Genomic DNA, 20,657 nt, shown 5'->3' with positions numbered 1-20,657 from the left:
ATGGGAACTTGGTTGCAATCCTCATTGATTCACAGGACCTCAGTGATACAATCTATACAATGGGGATAATAGAGACTATCTGCCAGAATTGTCATATGTGTTAAAAAATGGAGTTTGTGAAGTGCCTCCCTGACCCTCAGCCTGGGCTCAATGAAAGGAAACTACTCTTATTAGCAATGTTAAGTAGCATATTCAAGGGCTCACAGCCAGAAACTGTAAGGCCAGAGATGCAGATTCAGGTCTGTCTTGAGCTACAAAGTCCAAAAACTGTCTCATTTTCCTTTGTATAGAACCCTTGGGGTTCTAATATATTTGGGGAATTGTTCAGGTTGACACTGAGCTGAATTCTGTGAATGGTGATTTTTAAAAGAAATGGTTCTTTCATTAAGAATTTCCCTCTGTACTAACCTATAATGTGTGTGTACTTGCAAGATGAGGGTAAGGAACCTAGACAGGAGGAGAAAACCAGGCAGAAGCAGCATTTTCCAGGTTGATTTTGCTCCTTTAATTTATTACCCTATATCCAAGTTGCTGAGAATATCTTGCTTTCTACCTTGCCTCCTTTGACCATTTTTCTAATCCACATGATTTTCTCAAATCCTCAAGCAATCCCTGGGGGTAACAGGCAGGAGGACCAGAGAACCAGGGAGAGTTTGGTTGCTGGAAGAGGGAACAGGTGAAGACAAGTTCTGCCTTTGCCTCCCGAGATCATAGCTATGAAAGACTAAATCTTAACACAAAATGCAAAAAGAATTATCAATACAAAAATTTCCTCAGTTTGCTTTCCTCTATTATGGGACTAGTAAAGCCATGTCATAGGGCTGTTAGGAAGACAAAACAAATCAATATCTGTAGGACATTTTAAAGAGTATCTGGAACTTGGGAGGGTTTCCTATTTTTACAAAGCAAGTAAAGCCTTGGAAATATATAGTTCACCTCTCTCACTGCATTGGTGACAGAACAGAAACCAAAGGATTTGAGTGACATCCTTTTTAGACACAGTAACTTCACATCTTGGATTTTGGCTGGGGTGGGGGAGGAGTTGGGGGAAATCCACGAAACACACTAACCCATTGTCAAACCGCATGCCCTGATTTTACTTTAAAAATATGGAAGTGGTTGACTTGGAATTGTAATTTGAGTCCCAGGTGCCAACCCAGACGCAGAAGGCAGTGTAACATCAGGGTTAATAGCCCTGGCTCTGAAATTACTGACTTGGGTTCAAACTTCGACTGGATTACTTACTTACTGTGTGACTTAGCAAGTTGGTTAACCTCTCTGAAACTCTGTTTTCTTCATCTATAAAATGAGAATTGTAACAGTACCTATTCCTCATTGGGTTTTATTTTTTTTAAAAAATAAAAGGATTAAATGAGTTAATGCATGTAAATTTTCTTAGACCAAGAATTGCAACATAATATACATTCTATGATTATCTGCCATTGTGATTTTTTTTTTCTAACTCACTAGTCACATAACATCATTTTCTCCAAGTGACCAAATTCTGAAGTTACAATCATTAATGTTATGTCCTAATTTTATATCAATGTGACTGAAACCAGCATACTGCTGGGTAACATTGTAAAGTTATGATGTTTGAGTTTGGCTTACCTCCCCACCCCCTGCACTGTGCCCCCAAAACTTTAACTGGTTGTTGAAGGACAAGGAAAAAAAGAGCCACAGATTAGCAACAGCACCTGTGTTTACTAATACTTCCCTCGTGGCTCAGTGGTAAAGAATCTGCCTGCAATGCAGGAGACCCAGGTTCAATCTCTGGGTCGGGAAGATCCCGTGGAGTAGGAAATGGCAACCCATTCAGGTATTCTTGCTTGGAGAATTCCATGGACAGAAGAGCCTTGTGGGCTATAGTCCATGGGGTCACAAAGAGTTGGACACGACTGAATGACTAATATGTTTACTTTCTGAATGGCTTGAAATCCACAACTATTAATCTATTATATGGACTACTTAGGTTTAGAAGTTTTGGTTGTTATCACTCTTAGTAAGTTTATTAGCTAAAACTTTCAACACCCAGGTTCACCCTTCATCTTAACAATAATAGTTGAATTTCTTCCTTAATAATAATGATAGAAAGGCAAAAATGGTTAATTTTTTTTTTTTTTTTACATTCTCCCATTCTGATTTCGTTGTAGAATGAATATTCATTCCATTTTCTAGGGTTCTTTTTACTTTGAAAAAGTTAAAAAGAGGATAAGAACAATGTATTTTATGATAAAGGGAAAAGTAATCCTGCTCTAAAACCTGACTCTCTCTCTAAACCCTCCTGCCCCAGGTCTAGGAGGGTCATATACCTAACTTAACAGTACAACACAAGTTTATGCTTATTGTTCTGGAATAATTATTAATAATGCTCCCTTTTATTCTCAAAATTGACCTGCTTTAAACAATAAATTGCATGGAGAGCTTATTCAACTCCTCTCTAGAGTCAGTCAACCACTGTTACCAGTTTCTTATGTATATTTCTAAGCTATGTCTATATTGATAAAAATGTATATAAATAAACACAGGTACATCTTTTCTGTCCCTGTGTTTTGTACATGTGGGAAGCTCTGCTTTGCACTTTACTTTTTTCCTGTGCTACACACCAGCTCAGCAAGATAAACCATCAGTAGCCATTTCTGATTGGTTCCTAAGTGATTCTAGTTGTTAAATACTTTCAGTATCAATTCTGCTTTTTTCCCTTAACAATTGACCCATATCAATGCCTATTATTTACACAGCTTTTTAAAGCCTTACTTTATTTTTTACAACAATTTTAGATTTATAGAAGAATTCAGAAGATAATATAGAAAGTTCTCACATAATTTACATCATTTCTCCTGTTATTAACACCTTACATTAGTTTGCAGGACTTTTTAAACTTTTAATGATTTAAGGATCAGGCTTCTGCTTATCCTTAAGAAAAGGTATTTCAGAATGTACTGTAGGAGATCTCAGAGTTTAAGATATTTTAAGTAAAACAAACATTTCACCTCAAATTACTAAAAATTTATTTTCCAAAGTTATTTGATGTAGTTTTCTATTTTTTTCCATCTGTTAATGTATTTGTGCAGATCTTTCTCCACTTATGATGGGGTTTGTCATTGCTGCCATTAGTCACTAAGTCTTGTGCAACTCTTTTGCGATCTTATGGACTGTAGCCTGCCAGACTCCTCTGTCCATGGGATTTCCCAGGCAAAGATTCTGGAGGGGGTTGCCATTTTCTCCTCCAGAGGATCTTTCTGACCCAGGGGTCAAACCCATGTCTCCTATAGCTCCTGCATTGGCAGGCAGATTCTTTACCACTGAGTCACCTGGGAAGCCCTATGATAGCCCTATGATCGGGTTGCATCCCAATAAATCCATCATAAACTGAAAATACCTAAAGTAGAAAATGCATATAATTCACCTCACCTACAGCACATTCTAGCTTAGCCCAGTCTCCCTTAAATATGGTCAGAACCCTTACATTAGCCCTTCGTTGGGCTAAAGCATCCAACACAAAACCTGTTTTATAATAAAGTGTTGAATATCTCATGTAATTTATTGAATATCATACTGAAAGAAAAACAAGATGGTTGTCTAGGTACAGAGTGGTTGTAAGTGTACTGGGGTTTAATCTTGTTAACCCTCCTGAATGCTCAGCTGACTGGGAGCTCTGAGCATCACCTGAGAGTATAGTACCACATATCACTAGCCTAGAGAAAAATCAAAAATCAAAGTTTGGTTTCTGCTAGATGCATCATTATAATGTTGAAAAATTTTAAATTGAACCATCTTAATTCAAGGAATGTCTGTACAATGTTTAGCCAAAACTACTACCCATTGTGCTATAATTACATAGATGTAGAAATGCTCTTGGTAGAAGTGAATTTCCTTTAGACCTCATATTTTCCCCTTTCTGAGAATTATACATCTTCACTGATATAAACTTAACATGTTTTCCACAGTCCCTGGGAAGATGCAAAAATACTTTAGCTACATCCTCTGAACTTCTAGTTAACAACTCCAGATTCCAGAAAATCTTTTTTGCTTTCAGCAACTTACATAAAGGCAGTGAATCAAATATATATACTTAAAGACTGAGATGGCATTTAGGACAGACATCAAGAAATTACACATCAAGAAAATGTTTTCCTTTGTAGCTAGTTCATCTACATATTTTCATATGGAAAAATTAGTAATACTCTATCACTGTTATTGGTAACTGGATTTTGCTTGGTTTTAAATATGTCTTGGATATTAGGTTAATCCAGTGGTTCTCAAATTGGGGCAGTTTTTGCAATGTCTGCAAACGTGTTTGATTGAAATGGCTGACTGAGAAAGTGTTCTTGACAACTCATGAATAGAGTCCAGAGCTGCTGTTAACCATCCTACAATACCCAGGACTGACCCCTGAAACTAAGAATTATCAGTCCCAACAGTGCTAAGACAGAAGCTTTGGGCTAATCCTCTTACTCCTGGATTATTAGAAACATCCTACCAGAAAGCCTGTTTTTAATTTTTATAATGCTATACACTCTAAAACCTACAAAAAACTGTAGAGAAACTAAATGATACAAGAGACAATCACTAGATTGTTTTCAAAGTTCCTTGTCTTTCAAGTCTCATTTTTGTGAAGTTTCACTTGTAAAACACAACTGAAATAAAACACCCACAAATCTTGGGTAACTAATGGATTTAAAATAATTTTGAGGATTTCTTTGGTGATGCAGTGGATAAGAATCCGCCTGCCCCCTGTGCCAGGGGACACAGGTTTGATCCCTGGTTTGAGAAGGTTCCACATGCCATAGAGCAGCTAAACCTTGAGCCACGACTACTGAGCCTGCATGCCGCAACTCCTGTGGCCCGAGTGCCCAGAGCCTGTGCTCCTCAGCAAGAGAGGCCACTGCAACGAGAGGCCCATGCAATGCAACTAGAGAGTAGCCTCTGGTCACAGCTAGAGAGAGCCTGCATAGAGCAACTGAGACCCAGTGCAGCCAATAAATACATAAAATATAAAATAACTTTGAGCTTGATTTTGCTTCCTTAAGATGTGGTAGTGTCACTTCTGTAATTAACTCATGAGGAAAATGAACCCCTATTATGGATGCTCTTATTCTTTTCTAAATGGAGACCATGGAATAAGAGAAAGAAAATGATTTTACTTGATTGCATATAATGCTTTTAATCATGAGGCAAGTTGGCAAATAACAATAGTTTTTCAAATCTTTCTCTATGCCTCTGATTCTCTTTCTTCTTTCTTTAATCACTGATCGATTTTATCCTGTATAGATTTTCTTTTTTTATTGCTATGTTGAGATAACATATCATTGCTCAAATATGGTCTGAATTGTTGGTTCTACCTGTGGAACAAAATTAGTTCCTACCAGTCACTATTGCCCAGAACAGAACCCCATATAGAGTGACATCAGAGGATAATATGAGGCCGAGAGGAGATGCGTATGCAATGGGAAAGTATTCCAGGAAGTCAGCCCTACTCCTGCCCAGTGAAGAAGCCAGATGAGGGGTGGTGCTCTGCCTGGGAGAGCCCAGCTCCTGCAGAAGTGATGGCTCATGTTGTTCAAATTTAGGATCTACTCAGCCCAAGACTGACTAGAAGTATAGCAAAAAGACTGAAAAGATAGCACATTCTTCTATAAGCCAGATAAATTTACCACCCCCGAGGTAAGAATAGACTGGTGAAAATTTGGATTAGACTCACGCAATTCAAACTTTCATAGAACAATAGTAGTATTTAGCCTCATTGATTTCTGTTGCTTAGATTAAAGAAAATAAAAATATATTCTTCATGACCAAGCCAAGCCCTCCCAAACTTCACACACACACACACACACACACACACACACAGATAAGTTGTCTTTTCTCTTTAAAGAGACTTGATCTGCTATACCTAGTAAACTTGGAAAAGAGAATTTTTTTTGGGGGGGTGCAGTTATTTTAGTCTGAAAGTAAAATTTCTTAAAACCCCTTTTTATTAGAAATTGTATAATAAAATGACTTTCATTGTTTTTGATTGTCAAGATAGAGTTCATGGCAGCTGACTAAAACACAGTACTTATGACACAGCTTCTCAGGATGGTAGATAGCAAGTTCCACAATAGACATCGGAACTGAAGTAAAGTCTTTTCATCTCTGTTAACACTGTCTAAATATTTAGATGAATCATAATTTATGTATTTAATGTGTGTACTCTGTTTCCTTAAGGAGATGAAAAAATCAGGGACCTGTTTTTTTTTTTCCTCAAAAATGTTCCCCCTCTGTCACTCCCCACCCAAATAAGTACTCCCATATTTCCTGACACATTTCTTTTCATAATTGCTAATTTTAATTTATTTTTATTTAAATATTTAAAATATTTTTACAACGTTGTGTTGAAAAGTGAAACTTTAAGTCACTCAGTTGTGTTTAACTCTTTGTGACCCCATGGACTGTAGCCCACTAGGCTCCTCTGTCCACGAGATTGTCCAGGCAAGAATATGGAGTGGGTAGCCATTCCCTTCTCCAGGGAATCTTCCTGACCCAGGGATCAGACTCAGGTCTCCTGCATTGCCAGAAGATTCTTTACCATCTGAACCACCAGGGAAGGACCTAATGTTGTGTTGGTTTCTGCCACACAACAACACAAATCAGCCATAAATATATATACATAAACATACTGGCTGATGGGCTAAATTTGTCTGAATTTCTCCATGATTGATCAGACAGACAATAGTAGGAGAAAAGATTTTCTTAGCTTCTTAAGGAGCGTTGAACCCAGCCATGAATCTATTCTCAAAAGCTCCCTGTCTACTTCATGGCAAATGGGCTGTTACGGATTCCAGTTGGCTGAGCCTCTGATGCTGAAGGCAGCATCAAGCCCCTCTTTAACAGGATGTGGGAACGTGCCTCTCACCACAAATTGAGTTCCTGGGGAAGGAGAGGGCTGCTACAGGCTGGTCAAAGCCCAGGGAGGAGGGGCTGGCAGCGGAAGAAGCAGTGGCAGCCCCCACTGTGACAACCCCTTACATTTTTGTCAGCGACTTGAGAAGGTGGAGAGGGAACGGTAGATGACCCACCTCAGCCTCGTGTTGTGAGGTGTAATGTAGTAAGAAGAAAACAGCTGGCACGAGTGGGGTCTCTGGTAGCTGTGTGTGTGCCTGGCTTCCCTCCAGAGGCTAGACTGAGCAGCACCTTGGCAGTAAACCTCTATAGATGCCACTGTGCATCATCACTCCCTCTTCTGTGATCTCAGGCACCTGCTGCTCTGCACTCCTTCCTGGTTCCCGTTGGGTTCTCCCTTCTGGGTTGAACTGAAGTAGGGGAAGCCAGGTCACTCAGAAATTGGTAAAGTTTAGCCGGCGAAGGCCCACCTCCCAAATGCTGAGTCACCTTGAACTCTCCAGGTATATTGATCGGTTCTGCTTTTGTGTTCCCTTTGTCCTGAAAGATCAGGTCTAAAAATCACCATCATTTTACAAATTAGAACCTTCAAACATCTTCCTGGTTATCTGACCAAATAGCTCCTGCATAAGTACAATTTTGTCTTTGGCATGGCCTCTGATGGCTTAACCATTAACGGATGAGGAAATTAAATATGACTCTTTAAGTATTTCTGAAGTTTGTTCTGTAAATTTTTGACTTCTTGATGTTAGTGGAATGCTGATAGGATGTTGATAATAAACAGTTCTGAAACCATGGGGTTTTGTTATTCTGTTTCATACAGTTTTTACAGCAAATTTAGCTTACATTTGCTTAGAATATAATTCACTTCACTTCAGTCACTCAGTCATATTTGACTCATTGTGACCCCATGAATCGCAGCACGCCAGGCCTCCCTGTCCATCACCAACTCCCGGAATTCACTCAAACTCATGTCCATCGAGTCAGTGATGCCATCCAACCATCTCATCCTCTGTCATCCCCTTCTCCTCCTGCCTTCAATCTTTCCCAGCATCAGAGTCTTTTCAAATGAGTCAGTTCTTCACATCAGGTGGCCAAAGTATTGGAGTTTCAGCTTCAGCATCAGTCCTTTGAATGAATATTCAGGACTGATCTCCTTTAGGATGGACTGGTTGGATCTCCTTGCTGTCCAAGGGACTCTCAAGAGTCTTCTCCAACACCACAGTTCAAAAGCATCAATTCTTTGGCACTCAGCTTTCTTTATAGTCCAACTCTTACATCCATACATGACTACTGCAAAAACCATAGCTTTGACTAGATGGACCTTTGTTGGAAAACTAATGTCTCTGCTTTTTAATATGATGTCTAGGTTGGTCATAGTTTTTCTTCCAAGGAGCAAGTGTCTTTTAATTTCATGGCCCTAGTCGCCATCTGCAGTAATTTTGGAGCCCCGAAAAATAAAGTCTGCCACTGTTTCCCCATTTATTTGTCATGAAGTGATGGGACCAGATGCTATGATCTTAGTTTTCTGAATTTTGAGCTTTAAGCTAACTTTTTCACTCTCCTCTTTCACTTGCATCAAGAGGCTCTTTAGTTCTTCTTCACTTTCTGGCGTAAGGGTGGTGTCATCTGCATATCTGAGGTTATTGATATTTCTCCCAGCAATCTTGATTCCAGCATGTGCTTCATCTAGCCTGGCATTTCAAATGATGTACTCCGCATATAAATTAAATAAGCAGGGTGACAATATATAGCATTGACGTACTCCTGTCTTGATTAGGAACCAGTCTGTTGTTCCATGTCCAGTTCTAACTGTTACTTCTTGGCCTGCATACAGATTTCTCAGGAGGCAGGTCAGGTGGTCTGGCATTCCCATCTCTTTAAGTAAGCAAACTAGTACAGCCACTATGGAGAACAGTGTGGAGATTCCTTAAAAAACTGGAAATAGAACTGCCTTATGATCCAGCAATCCCACTGCTGGGCATACACACTGAGGAAACCAGAAGGGAAAGAGACACGTGTACCCCAATGCTCATCGCAGCACTGTTTATAATAGCCAGGACATGGAAGCAACCTAGATGTCCATCAGCAGATGAATGGATAAGAAAGCTGTGGTACATATACATTAAAAAGAATACATTTGAATCAGTTCTAATGAGGTGGATGAAACTGGAGCCTATTATACAGAGTGAAGTAAGCCAGAAAGAAAAACACCAATACAGTATACTAACGCATATATATGGAATTTAGAAAGATGGTAACAATAACCCTGTATACGAGACAGCAAAAGAGACACTGATGTATAGAACAGTCTTTTGGACTCTGTGGGAGAGGGAGAGGGTGGGATGATTTGGGAGAATGGCATTGAAATATGTATAATATCATGTATGAAACGAGTCGCCAGTCCAGGTTCGATGCACGATACTGGATGCTTGGGGCTGGTGCACTGGGACGACCCAGAGGGAGGGTATGGGGAGGGAGGAGGGAGGAGGGTTCTGTATGGGGAACACATGTATACCTGTGGTGGATTCATTTTGATATATGGCAAAACCAATACAATATTGTAAAGTTAAATAAAATAAAATTTTAAAAAAAACCACAGTAAAAAAAAAAAAGAATTTTTCACAGTTTGTTGTGATCCACACAACAAAAGCTTTGTTGTAGTCAATAAAGCAAAAGTAGATAATTCACTTAGCCTGCATTAACTATATGAAATCAGAGGGTAATCTCTGAGGAATTTATATTTTGTCTAATGAACTTATAGATAATTGAAGTGTTTTTATAAATCTCTTTCTAGGGGCTTATTTGGATCTTAGGATAATGTTTAATGTCCACATGGTAATGCAACATAAGTCGTTTCATTTTTCTGTATCTCCAAGTGTCAGCCCAAAGAAATCTTATTTTCATCTACTATTTCTAATGGCTATTCTATTTTCATATAGAAAAGAATATAAGCCAGCAAAAGAGAACTCACTGCCAAACACATGAAATTTGAAACAAAACATTCTTGATGGCTGAGAAAGATACTCCTTGGCATAGGAAAAACAGGACAGAAATGTTCTGCTCTTTTTTTTCTCAGCCCCCACATCCCTCTCAACACACGAAAACACACGTTGTCACCGAGCCTGGCAGTTGCTTTCTGCCCTTGAAGGGAAGTTAGAAACTGAAACGGTAAGGTCTACATGGAGTGGGTGGGGGTGGGGAGAGGACGCCATCTGTGGGGTTTTCTAGAGACTTCCTTCCCAGCATGGGAGAAGTTCTGTGTGACAAGAACCACTTAGAAGAGGAAGATTTCAACAGGCCCATCAAGACAGCAGCTAGCTGCCGGTCAGTGAGGGAGCCAGAGTGTGATTTGAGGGGAAAAAAAAATAAAACAACTAGACATTAGAAATGGAAAGTTATAGGAGATTCACATCCATCCACAGAGAGATGGATGATTTTTGAAACCTCACTTTACAGAATATGTGGACTCCTTCCCCCATACCTCTTTCTTCTCAACCCATTTCTGTTCCATTTCTTTTGAACATGGAAGAAAATGCACTCACTATTTCTTAATCGGGATTAAATAATATAATCACTCCACAGTCCTGACTTCACTTGTTTTCCTCTCCTGGAAGTCACAGCAGCAAGACTCTGCCATGAAATGAGCAATTTCTCTCACGTTTGTTGTCATGGGGCTCTTTACTGTCGGTTGCACCTTTTCTCATTAAAACTGTGATGTTCTCAATTTCAACCTTTCCATGGTGTATATCCTGCTCTTAATACCTAGCCACTCTCTTTTCTCAGGCGCCCTCAATTTTCAAGGTGCTGCATGACTTCAGCTGCTCTGGGTTTTCACATACGCACTCATTCATGCATTTCTTTATTTTCTCCAGAGGGTCCTAGTGATTCCTTGCTAATGTGTTAGTTTTGGTATGTGGCACTTTGCCACTAACTAGTTCAAAATCTGTGCTTTACTAAGATTGCTTATTCCAGGGTACAAATGATCTCAGTATTTTTCTTTGTTTTTGTATATATGGCAAAAAACATTCTGGAGTTTGGTATTTTATACTCATTATTAATTCTATTATTATAACTAATAATCACACTTAAAAACAAAAATTCCACATATAATATCTCATTTGATCCTCCCAAAGCCTGGTAAATTCTTCTTGTTACAGAAAGGTATACGGAGTTCAAGTACATAGTAGAACGGAGATCCAAACCCAGATTTTCTAAGTCTCATGTTCTTCTCAATACATCATAGAATCCTGACTTTCTTTCCTTCTTGTACAGTTAGTATTTGGAGTTTAGCATCTCAGCTCACATACAGAACTTTTTGTTTCTCATTCTAATCCAAAAAATTTCCCACCAAACCCTAGTAATTTACCTTCAGTTCAAGAACCCCTCATCATTGCAGATGATGTGTTAACATCTGTTCTATCAATACCCTGACATGAACAAGGAGTCAGACTGTGACACAGGGGATGTAGGTCTCTGGCCAGAATATTCTGACTGGTTTTGCAACATCACAGGTCACCTGGAAAGGGGAAACAGCTAAGAGAAGACAAACAATGCTGCCTGCTTTTTTTGATGTTTGGTCTAAGTGTGTCTGGTGTAGGAGTTGGTGTTTAAGTAGATGACTACATTGGATCTTTTGCTCTCAAAGAGCTGTTCTCTACAGTCAGTGACGTGACTCCTGTAACTGTTGGTTTAGGGGTCTGGAGCACCATTCTGGTTTATCCATTGTCCCCTGGGGCTAGTGTTGATTGTTCAGCTGACTGCAACTTCAAGTTCACTACCACAGGGAAGTTGAAGAAGGATGTGAACCAAAATGAAAATAATTGCTTTTATATTTTCACACAGTAAGATTTTTTTTTCCTTTTTTCTAAGCTACAGTGATTGAAAGAGCAAAATCAAAATGACTCCATCCCTCACACCATACACAAAAATAAATTCAAAATGGCTTGAAGACTTACATATAAGATGAAAAGTAAGAAAAGTGTTAGTTGCTTAGTTGTGTCTAACCCTTTGTGACCCCATGGACTGTAGCCTGCCAGACTCCTCCGTCCATGGAATTCTCCAGGCAAGAATACTGGAGTGAGTAGCCATTCCCTTCTCCAGGAGATCTTTCCAACACAGGAATGGAATCTGCATCTCCTGCATTGGCAGGCTGATTCTTTACCACTGAGTCACCAAGGAAACCCTCCAAAATATACAAACAGTTCATACAACTCAGTAAAAACAACAACAAAAAATCAAAAATAATCAAAAGACCTAAATAGACATTTCTCCAAAGAAGACATACAGATGGCCAACAGGTACGTGAAAAGGTGCTCACGATCACTATTAGAGAAATACAAAGCAAAACTGCAAGGAGGTATCACTTCATACCAGTTGAAATGACCGCCATTAAAAAGCTTACAAATAATAAGTACTGGAGTGGAAGGAGAGAAAAAGGAATCCTCCCACACTGTTGGTGGGAATGCAATTTGGTGCAGCCGACATGAAGAACAGTGTGGAGGTTTCTTAAAAAGCTAAAAAGAGAGTTACCATATGATCCTTCAAACCCACACCTGGGCATATATCTGGAAAAGATGACAACTCTTAATTTGAAAAGATACGAGCACCTGGGTGTTCATTGCAGTGCTATTTATAATAGGCAAGATGTGCAAGCAACCTGGGTGCCCATTAACAGATGAATGGATAAAGAAGAGGTTATATATATATATACAATGGAATATAGCTTAGCCCTAAAAAAGAATAAAATAATGACATTTGCAGCAACATGGATGGACCTAGAGATTCTTACACTGAGTGAAGTCAGTCAAATATCATATGATGGTACTTATAGGTGGAATCTAAAACATAATGAAAATGAACTTATTTATAGAACAGAAACAAACTCACGAACATAGAAAACAAATTCACGAACATAGAAAACAAATTCATGGCTACCAAAGGAGAAAGAGGGGGAAGAGATAAGAGTACAGGCTATCCTGGAGGCTCAGTGGTAAAGAATCTGCCTGTTAATGCAAGAGAGGGGGTTTGATCCCTGGGTCAGGAAGATCCCCTGGAGAAGAAAATGGCAATCCACTCCGGTATTCTTGCCTGGGAAATCCCACGGACAGAGGAACCTGGTGGGCTACAGTCCACAGGGTCACAAAATAGTTGGACCTGACTTAGCAAGTAAGCAACAACAAAAATGGGATTAACAGATACACACTACTATATACAAAACAGGTAAACAACAAGGCTTTACTGTAGAGCACAGGGAACTATATCCAATGTCTTATAATAAACTGTAATGAAAAATCATATATTTATATGTGTGTGTGTATATATATATCTCTCTGAATCAATTTGCTGTACACCTGAAACTAACACAGTATCGTAAGTCAAGTATTCTTCAATTAAAAAAAAGAAAATGTCTCGAAAGGGAGGAAAAATGGTATTTCAATAATATCAAGCTTATATGTAAACATCTTACTGCTCAGATGAAATTTCGACTCAAAAAATTTTTTTTAACTTCTAGAATATTTTAAATGACACATGTAAGTGTGACTAACACAACAGTGGGCCAGTGTCAAATTTCTAATATGAATAAAAACAAAAACGACTTGAGAAGTATAAGCACGCTTGTCACTGACTAAAGTTATTTTTTGACTGATGAAGTAAATACAGATATTTTGAATGGTCTACTTTGAGGTTAAGACAAGGAAAGAGGAAGGTAAGAGGCACAGGGTGTGGTGGAATCACCCTGGGGATTTTTTCAAGCTGCACATGCTGAATGTCCCAATGCATCCTGTTTTGTTTCTTCAAAGATTTCTTTATGGAGAATGAATGACCAGCCCAGCCAGTACAAATGGGAAGGTGTGGCATCACCTGGTATATTTGGGTACAAAAATGATTCAAAACCATTGGGACCTTGGATCGCTCTTGCTCTTATCCTCACATGTTTACTGAGTTGCCGAGATTCAGTAGCAAGGATTGGAATGTCTTTGGGGGTTACCGTGATTCAGCATGGGTTTCCCTGGTAGCCCAGATGGTAAAGTAACTGCCTACAATACAGGAAACCCGGGTTTGATCCCTGAGTCAGGAAGATCCCCTGAAGAGGGGAATGGCAACCCACTCCAGTGTTCTTGCCTGGAGAATTCCAGGGACAGAAGAGCCTGGTGGGCTAGAGTCAACGGGCTTGCAAAGAGTCGGACATGACTGAGTGACTTTCCCTTTTTTTAACTGATTCAGCATGGGTGAATGGAACTGGGGTGCAGAGGCTGACTGCTTGTCTTTCTAAATGTCTGCCCTGTCTTCTCTACTCAACTGAGTCATTTCAATGGTAGCAACCTCAAAATATATGTCCATGTCTCAGAACCTGTGCATGTGACCTTATTTGAAACAGAGGATTTTGTATAATTAGGATCAGATGAGGAGATCATCCTGATTTACCAGGTGGCACTAAATCCAAGGACTAGTGTCCCTGTAAGATAAGATACAGAGAAGGAAAAGACCAGAGAGGATGAGAATGCCATGTGAGGGAGGAGGCAGGCTTGGAGTGATGCAGCCACAGGCCAAAGAATGCTGGAGGCTGCCAGAAGTTTTGTGTGTATGTGTGTGTGTGTGTGTGTTGCTCAGTCGTGTCTGAGTCTTTGTGACTCCATAAACTGTAGCCTGCCAAGCTCCTCTGTACATGGAATTCTCTAGGCAAGAGTACTGGGGTAGGTAACCATTCTCTTCTCCAGGGGATCTTCCTGACCCAGGAATCGAACTCTGGTCTTCTGTATTGTGGGCAGATTTTTACCATCTGAGCCACTAGGGAGGCCCCAGAAGTTTCCAGAAGTTGGAAAAGCCAAAAACTGGATTTTCCTCTAGAGCCTTTGGGGACAATGTGGCCTTGTGGACACCCTGATTTGAAAACTTCAGCCTCCAAAACTCTAAGAGAATAAATTTCTGTTGTTGTTAGTCACCTAGTTTGTGATTTGTGATAGGATCCACAAGGAATTAATACACCCACCCTCACAAAGATCCAGGATGCCTTTGTTCTGATTTTTCTAAATGTCTGAGCACCTGCATGGGTGCTGTTTAGGATGAAGGGCAGGAAGCATTGTTTCATAATTATCTTTTCTGGGCCACTATCGTTATCATCCCAGAGCAAGGTGTCTCCAGTGGAATGGTCCCTGGCTTGGAACAACAGAATGGGGAATTATTAATACTTATATGCAGTAGGTGAGTTTCAGTGGCATTTACAGGCCCTTGGAAGCAAGATCAGGTACTAGTTTAACCAACACGGGTGACACAGAATTAGCAACACTACTAATAAAGTATATATTGAATTTGTACAGCTCAAAGGTTTTGTTGGTTTCCTGTCATGTTAAGGAGGCTAGTTAGCAGAGATAAAAAACAACAAAACACGTTCTGAACTCTTCAAACGTATGAGAAATCCTAGACCAGCTTCTGACGGAGGAATATTTTTCAGTTTCTAGGACTTTCCATTGGGTTCTCATCCTGGCCAAATATATATTTGGTCTATTCCTTGTGACTGATACAGCAAAAACTGTATCAGTAGTTGTATCTATAGTTGTATCTATAGTTGCTGGCTATTTCTTATCTGCCAGCAGCTGTAGAAATAAACGCCTGGGACACCCTTGACTCTGGGCTTTGGTAAAAAGAAAGATCAAAATGAGCCTTAAAGGTGGGCCAGTTTTAATGGGAAGACTTGCCTTAGATTTACAGTTTTGAGAAAGAAAAAATAACCTTAATGATCAATGAATTCAAGCTCTTCATTTTGCAGGAAAGGAAACAGGATATGTGATCCACCCAAGGTCACACAGCTACTTTTTGGCAGAACCAGAATCTGGTTGTCCCATTTGCTCAGCCATTGGGCCCACTGTCCTGCATCACCTGACCTGTGAGATAGCAGTTTCTGCAGCATCTTCCTCTTAAAAACAGTCATGACAATAGATAATGCTATGGATTGCCTTCTTTGCTAGGAGCTCATAATAAGCCATAAAGAAGTTATTGTTATCCCCATTTTATAGACAAAGAAACCAAGGCATGGGGCAGTTCAGTAATTCACTCAAGGTCCATAGCTGGTGAATGGAAGAGGCCCCATTCAAACTCATTTCTTGATTTTGGAACCATGGTCTTAACCAAAACCCCTGGGACCACAATTTTAACTTTGCCAGTGAACCACAGTCTTCTTCCACATTCTTGGTGTTAGAAATTTTCACCCAGAAGCAGCCGCTACTAATGCCTCAGACCGACGAAAGATCTTGTCTACTTGCCCTTTCTCTCCTTCTCTTTTTCTGCCTCACCCCACCCCACTTTTCTCCTTAACATGGGATTCCAATAGTAGAAAGAAAACATGATTTGGACTGCAAGGAGATCCAACTAGTCCATTCTAAAGGAGATCAGTCCTGGGATTTCTTTGGAAGGAATGATGCTAAAGCTGAAACTCTAGTACTTTGGCCACCTCATGTGAAGAGTTGACTTATTGGAAAAGACCCTGATGCTGGGAGGGATTGGGGGCAGGAGGAGAAGGGGACGACAGAGGCTGGATGGCATCACTGACTCGATGGACGTGAGTCTGAGTGAACTCCGGGAGTTGGTGATGGACAGGGAGGCCTGGCGTGCTACGTACGATTCATGGGGTCTGAAACTCTAGTACTTTGGCCACCTCATGCGAAGAGTTGACTTATTGGAAAAGACCCTGATGCTGGGAGGGATTGGGGGCAGGAGGAGAAGGGGACGACAGAGGCTGGATGGCATCACTGACTCGATGGACGTGAGTCTGAGTGAACTCCGGGAGTTGGTGATGGACAGGGAGGCCTGGCGTGCTACGTACGATTCATGGGGTCGCAAAGAGTCGGACACGACTGAGCGACTGAACTGAACTGAAGGCTAGAGGGCTTCCTTGGTGGCTCAGCGGTAAAGAATCTGCTTGCCATGAGGGAGACCTAGGTTCGATCTCTGGGTCCTGCCCCTGGAGGAGGGCATGGCAACCCACTCCAGTATTCTTGCCTGGAGAATCCCCGTAGACAGAGGAGCCTGGCGGGCTACAGGCCATGGGGTCGCACAGGGTCAGACGTGACTAAGCAGCAGCAGCAGCAGCAACAAGGCGAGAACAAGCTTCAAGGCAATCGCTTGCACTTATTTAGCCTTTGCGCCACTAGGTGGCGGTGTGACTACTCAATGAGGCTGCCGGAGCTTTTAGAATTTCCCCCCAAACAGGCTTTACTAAACGCTGTCCAGAGCAGGGGCCTCTGGATTCCTACAGGAGCTGGGAAGCCTTTGAAGTGAGCTGGTAGTTAATGGATGGAAATAACAAGCAGAAACCATGGATTTGAACTTTTAAAATAATTTTCCAAGATAAATGAAGTCCTTCCCAGACATTTCTGTTTGAAACAGAAGCCTAACTTCTCCAGAATGTCCCATGAATTTACACTAAAATTCCATTGATATTCACGATCATCTTTAATGGAGCATTTTAAAAGATATAGTTTTATTGAAAGGAACCATCTAGTCCTCCTGCCCCTCATTTATCATTAATTTCTAGGAGCATCAGAATATCTAAAGTTTGTGTCCTGCCTTGTATATACATGTTTCGATCAACCTAAAATCCTTCCCAACAGTCTCTCAGCCTGTACATAAAAGCAAAGGCATGATTTTGTCTTATGTTCATAAACCCATTTATTTTTCTACACAGAGTAATCTCTAATGTCAAAATACTAAAAGCAGCACATATTAGTGATCTTTAATAATACTTATTACTGTTAATACCCAATAAGTATGTATAATTTTCTACTCACAACAAACCTAGGAGGTAAGTACTATTATTATTCTCATTGTTTCAGTGGAGGAAACTGAGGCACAGAGAGGTTAGGTGACTGGCCCAGAGTCATGCTGTTGGTGGGAGGCAGAGTAAGAGGTCCATTTTAATTACCTCATTGTAAGTTTAGTTAAAGGGGTGTCGTGGGGAAAAAAACACTGTGATATTTTCATGAGAGACCCTAATTCATACAAGAGGGACAAAGGCATCAACTAAATTTTGGATTTCCTCAGATGACTTGTAGCCCTTGTCATTGGTCCCACTTTGCCAGAATTCCTTTTGAGAAGGCAGGGTTGATGGTAGCATGGCCCCCTTTCCCTAGTCTGTGTAGGAATTTCACATGAATCCCCACTTCCTGTCAGCTCTTAAGCTTTGGGGAAAAAAATGAAATTTGCTCCTCTTCATCAAAAGTGTTAAGACCAGGCTTGTCAGGAGCCAAGACTGAAATCAATCATCTGTGCTCAATTAGGACTGTGGTTCCGGTTTTGTTGCAAGACTTCATTTAATGCTAGCAACAGCAGACGTTTGAAGAGCCATGTATGAGAAGCCCCATCTAGAGCAAATGACAGACACATTTTTATCTGCTTATCACCCTCTGGCTACAATGAAACTGAGCTGTGGTGTCTGATGTCCACCTCTCCTGCTGTTTGCCAACAAAACATGCCTTTCTGTCAATGATTCCAGCCAGCACAATCTGTGCTGCCAGAATTTGGAGGCAGTACATTTTCCTGCTGGGAAAAAAAAAAAATAATCCCATGTTGATTTGAAAGAGGAAACCTGGGCAGAGCTGTTACCTGACTCCTGCAGAATGAAGTGGGAGATTGGTCTCATTGAGGAGGTCTTCCAGGGGCCAGGGACTGGACCACTCCTCACTTTGGGCTGTTGTGTCTGCTCAGGATGGAGAGTCCAAGCCCTGTGGCACTTTCTGAGCCCTGGCAAGGAGACGTCCAGGGGAACGGTTGAGTGATCCACGCTTCACCCCACCCCACCCCACCAGGCTGATTTAGACAAGAAAAGTCCTCTTATGCCCTCAGGATATTGTGTAAGAAGGAGGAGGAAGAGGGGAACTAAAAAGTGTCTACTCAGCCTGAAGGCTTCTGCTGACATTCCTGCCAAGCATGTGATATTTAAAAGGGTGAAACCAAGTCAAAGCTTTCCTGCTGCCGCTATGGCTGTCAAAGGGAGGAACCTGGAAGGCCTTTGGTTCCGTAACCTCCTTGCACTCCCGGGATTGTCCGCCTGCAGTGGAGGTCAAGGACAGGGAGCTGTGATTAGGGAGGTCCTCTCCCTAATATTTGGGACCCAATTGCATCTGTGGTTGGGAGGTGAAGTGGGCTGCTTGACTCTAGGAAGCTAAGGGGGTGAAGCAGGTGGAAAACCCAGCAGATTCACTTGTCTGCTCTTGGCTAGAGGTTTTTTCAAGCCCTGGAGAAAATGGGGTCTTCAAATGACAATCTATGTTAAGAGACTATCATTGGCACAAAATGGGATTATAAGAAATGGTAGCTATTAATCTCCCCTATCTTCCATCTATTCATTCATTCATTCATCACTCATCCACATTAAGCATCTACTCTGTGGACCAAGCACTGTGCTAGCCTCGAAAGGTGAATGAGGCAAATCTCTTCCTCCAAAGTGGTTTATAATCTTGTAGAGTTCATGCTGGGAATGGGCACTTTTCTTCTTAAATACTTTTCTTTTCTTCCATAGGCTTGACACACTTTGTGTGCCCAGTCTGACTTATGACCTGTTTTACAGAGCCTCAAACTAAGAATGGGTTTCACATTTTTAAAGAGTTGTAAGAAAAACAAAAAAGAAGAACAATAATACATGACAAAGCCTGTGAGTGAGTGAGTGATAGTTGCTTAGTCGTGTCCGACTCTTTGCGACCCTATGGACTGTAGTCCGCCAGGCTCCTCTGTCCATGGGATTCTCCAGGCAAGAATACTGGAGTGGGTTGCCATTTCCTTCTCCAGGGAATCTCCCCCACCCAGGGATGGAACACCAGTCTCCTGCATTGCAGGCAGATTCTTTACCACTGAGTCATCAGGGAAGCCCTGACAAAGACTGTGTGTGATCTGAAATATTTACTATTTGGCCCTTTGCAGAAAAAAGTTTGCCAACACCTGTTCTATAGGAAGAGAATTCTTGCTTTTCAGCCAGGCATAGAACTACACAAAATAGGATATTTTCCAGCCCCTCTTGACACTAGCTGGGGCCATGTGACTGAGTTCAGGCCAAGTGGGATCAAGGTGGAGGAGATCTGTAGAGCTTCTGCCTAGTGCTCTTAAGCTGGGCCTGTGATGCTTTTCTCTCCTAGAAGGCTGTGCAGGCCTAAGCAGTTCAGGTTCATTGATAACTAGGGCTTATTAATGCCCTAGCAATGGCAGAGCCAGAGGTGAAGGAGGCTGGATCCTGGCACTAGGGAGCACCTTGACCATCCTTGGATTTTACGGGATGGTTACGAAGGAGAGAAAGAGAGAGGAGAAAAATGTTAACTTTTGAATTAGTTTATTTATTTTGGGCTGCCCTGCATGGCATGTGGGATCTTAGTTCCCTGACCAGGAATCAAACCTAAGTCCCCTGCCTTGGAAGCACAGAGTCTCAATCGCTGGACCACCTGGGAAGTCTCCCAAAATGTTAACTTTTAAAAATCAGTCTTATGTTTCCTCTCCCCAACAACTTCTTCCCGATATGCAAAATGAAACAAAATCTGCCATGACCCAGAATGTGCCCTGTCTTCTTGGAAGATACGCCCTCTCTTTTCTTTCTGGTTCACTCCTGCTGGTGCTCCAAAGCCCCGTGTAGATTGATCACGTCTAACCTCAGTCCCTAAAGGCCGGAGAAGGCGGCTGGCTTTCCTTTGTCTTCAGTGCTTTTAATTGGAATCTGTTTCTCCCTCTAGACCTTGAGCTCTTTGAGGGTGGACTGTGGCTTCTTTGTCTTTGAATCCAGGTTTCTGGTATAT

General features: G+C 41.1%; 1 protein-coding gene and 1 long non-coding RNA gene across 7 annotated transcripts in view; one reads left to right on the top strand and one right to left on the bottom strand.

Annotated features, from left to right (window-relative positions):
- Positions 1-20,657, bottom strand: part of FYB1 (FYN binding protein 1) — a 172,943-nt gene that overhangs the window by 102,954 nt on the left and 49,332 nt on the right. Inside the window, exon 1 of one of the 3 annotated variants that reach the window (XM_006063518.4) lies at positions 18,484-18,672. The exons of the other annotated variants lie outside the window; for them this stretch is intronic. The gene's annotated coding sequence lies outside the window, so the exon portion shown is untranslated. Of the gene's footprint in view, positions 1-18,483; positions 18,673-20,657 lie in introns of those variants that run through there. 3 annotated transcript variants of the gene reach the window in all.
- LOC102396391 overlaps positions 13,740-20,657 on the top strand; it is a 61,275-nt gene continuing 54,357 nt past the window's right edge. For all 4 annotated transcript variants that reach the window (XR_006546662.2, XR_003104961.3, XR_006546663.2 and 1 more), the window contains exon 1: positions 13,740-13,749. This is a non-coding gene — a long non-coding RNA (uncharacterized LOC102396391). The remainder of the gene's footprint in view (positions 13,750-20,657) is intronic.

Source organism: Bubalus bubalis, chromosome 19 (genome assembly GCF_019923935.1).
Source record: "Bubalus bubalis isolate 160015118507 breed Murrah chromosome 19, NDDB_SH_1, whole genome shotgun sequence".
Lineage (NCBI taxonomy): Eukaryota > Metazoa > Chordata > Mammalia > Artiodactyla > Bovidae > Bubalus > Bubalus bubalis.
Note: the sequence above shows the minus strand (reverse complement) of the source record. Positions and strands in the feature narration are given on the sequence as shown.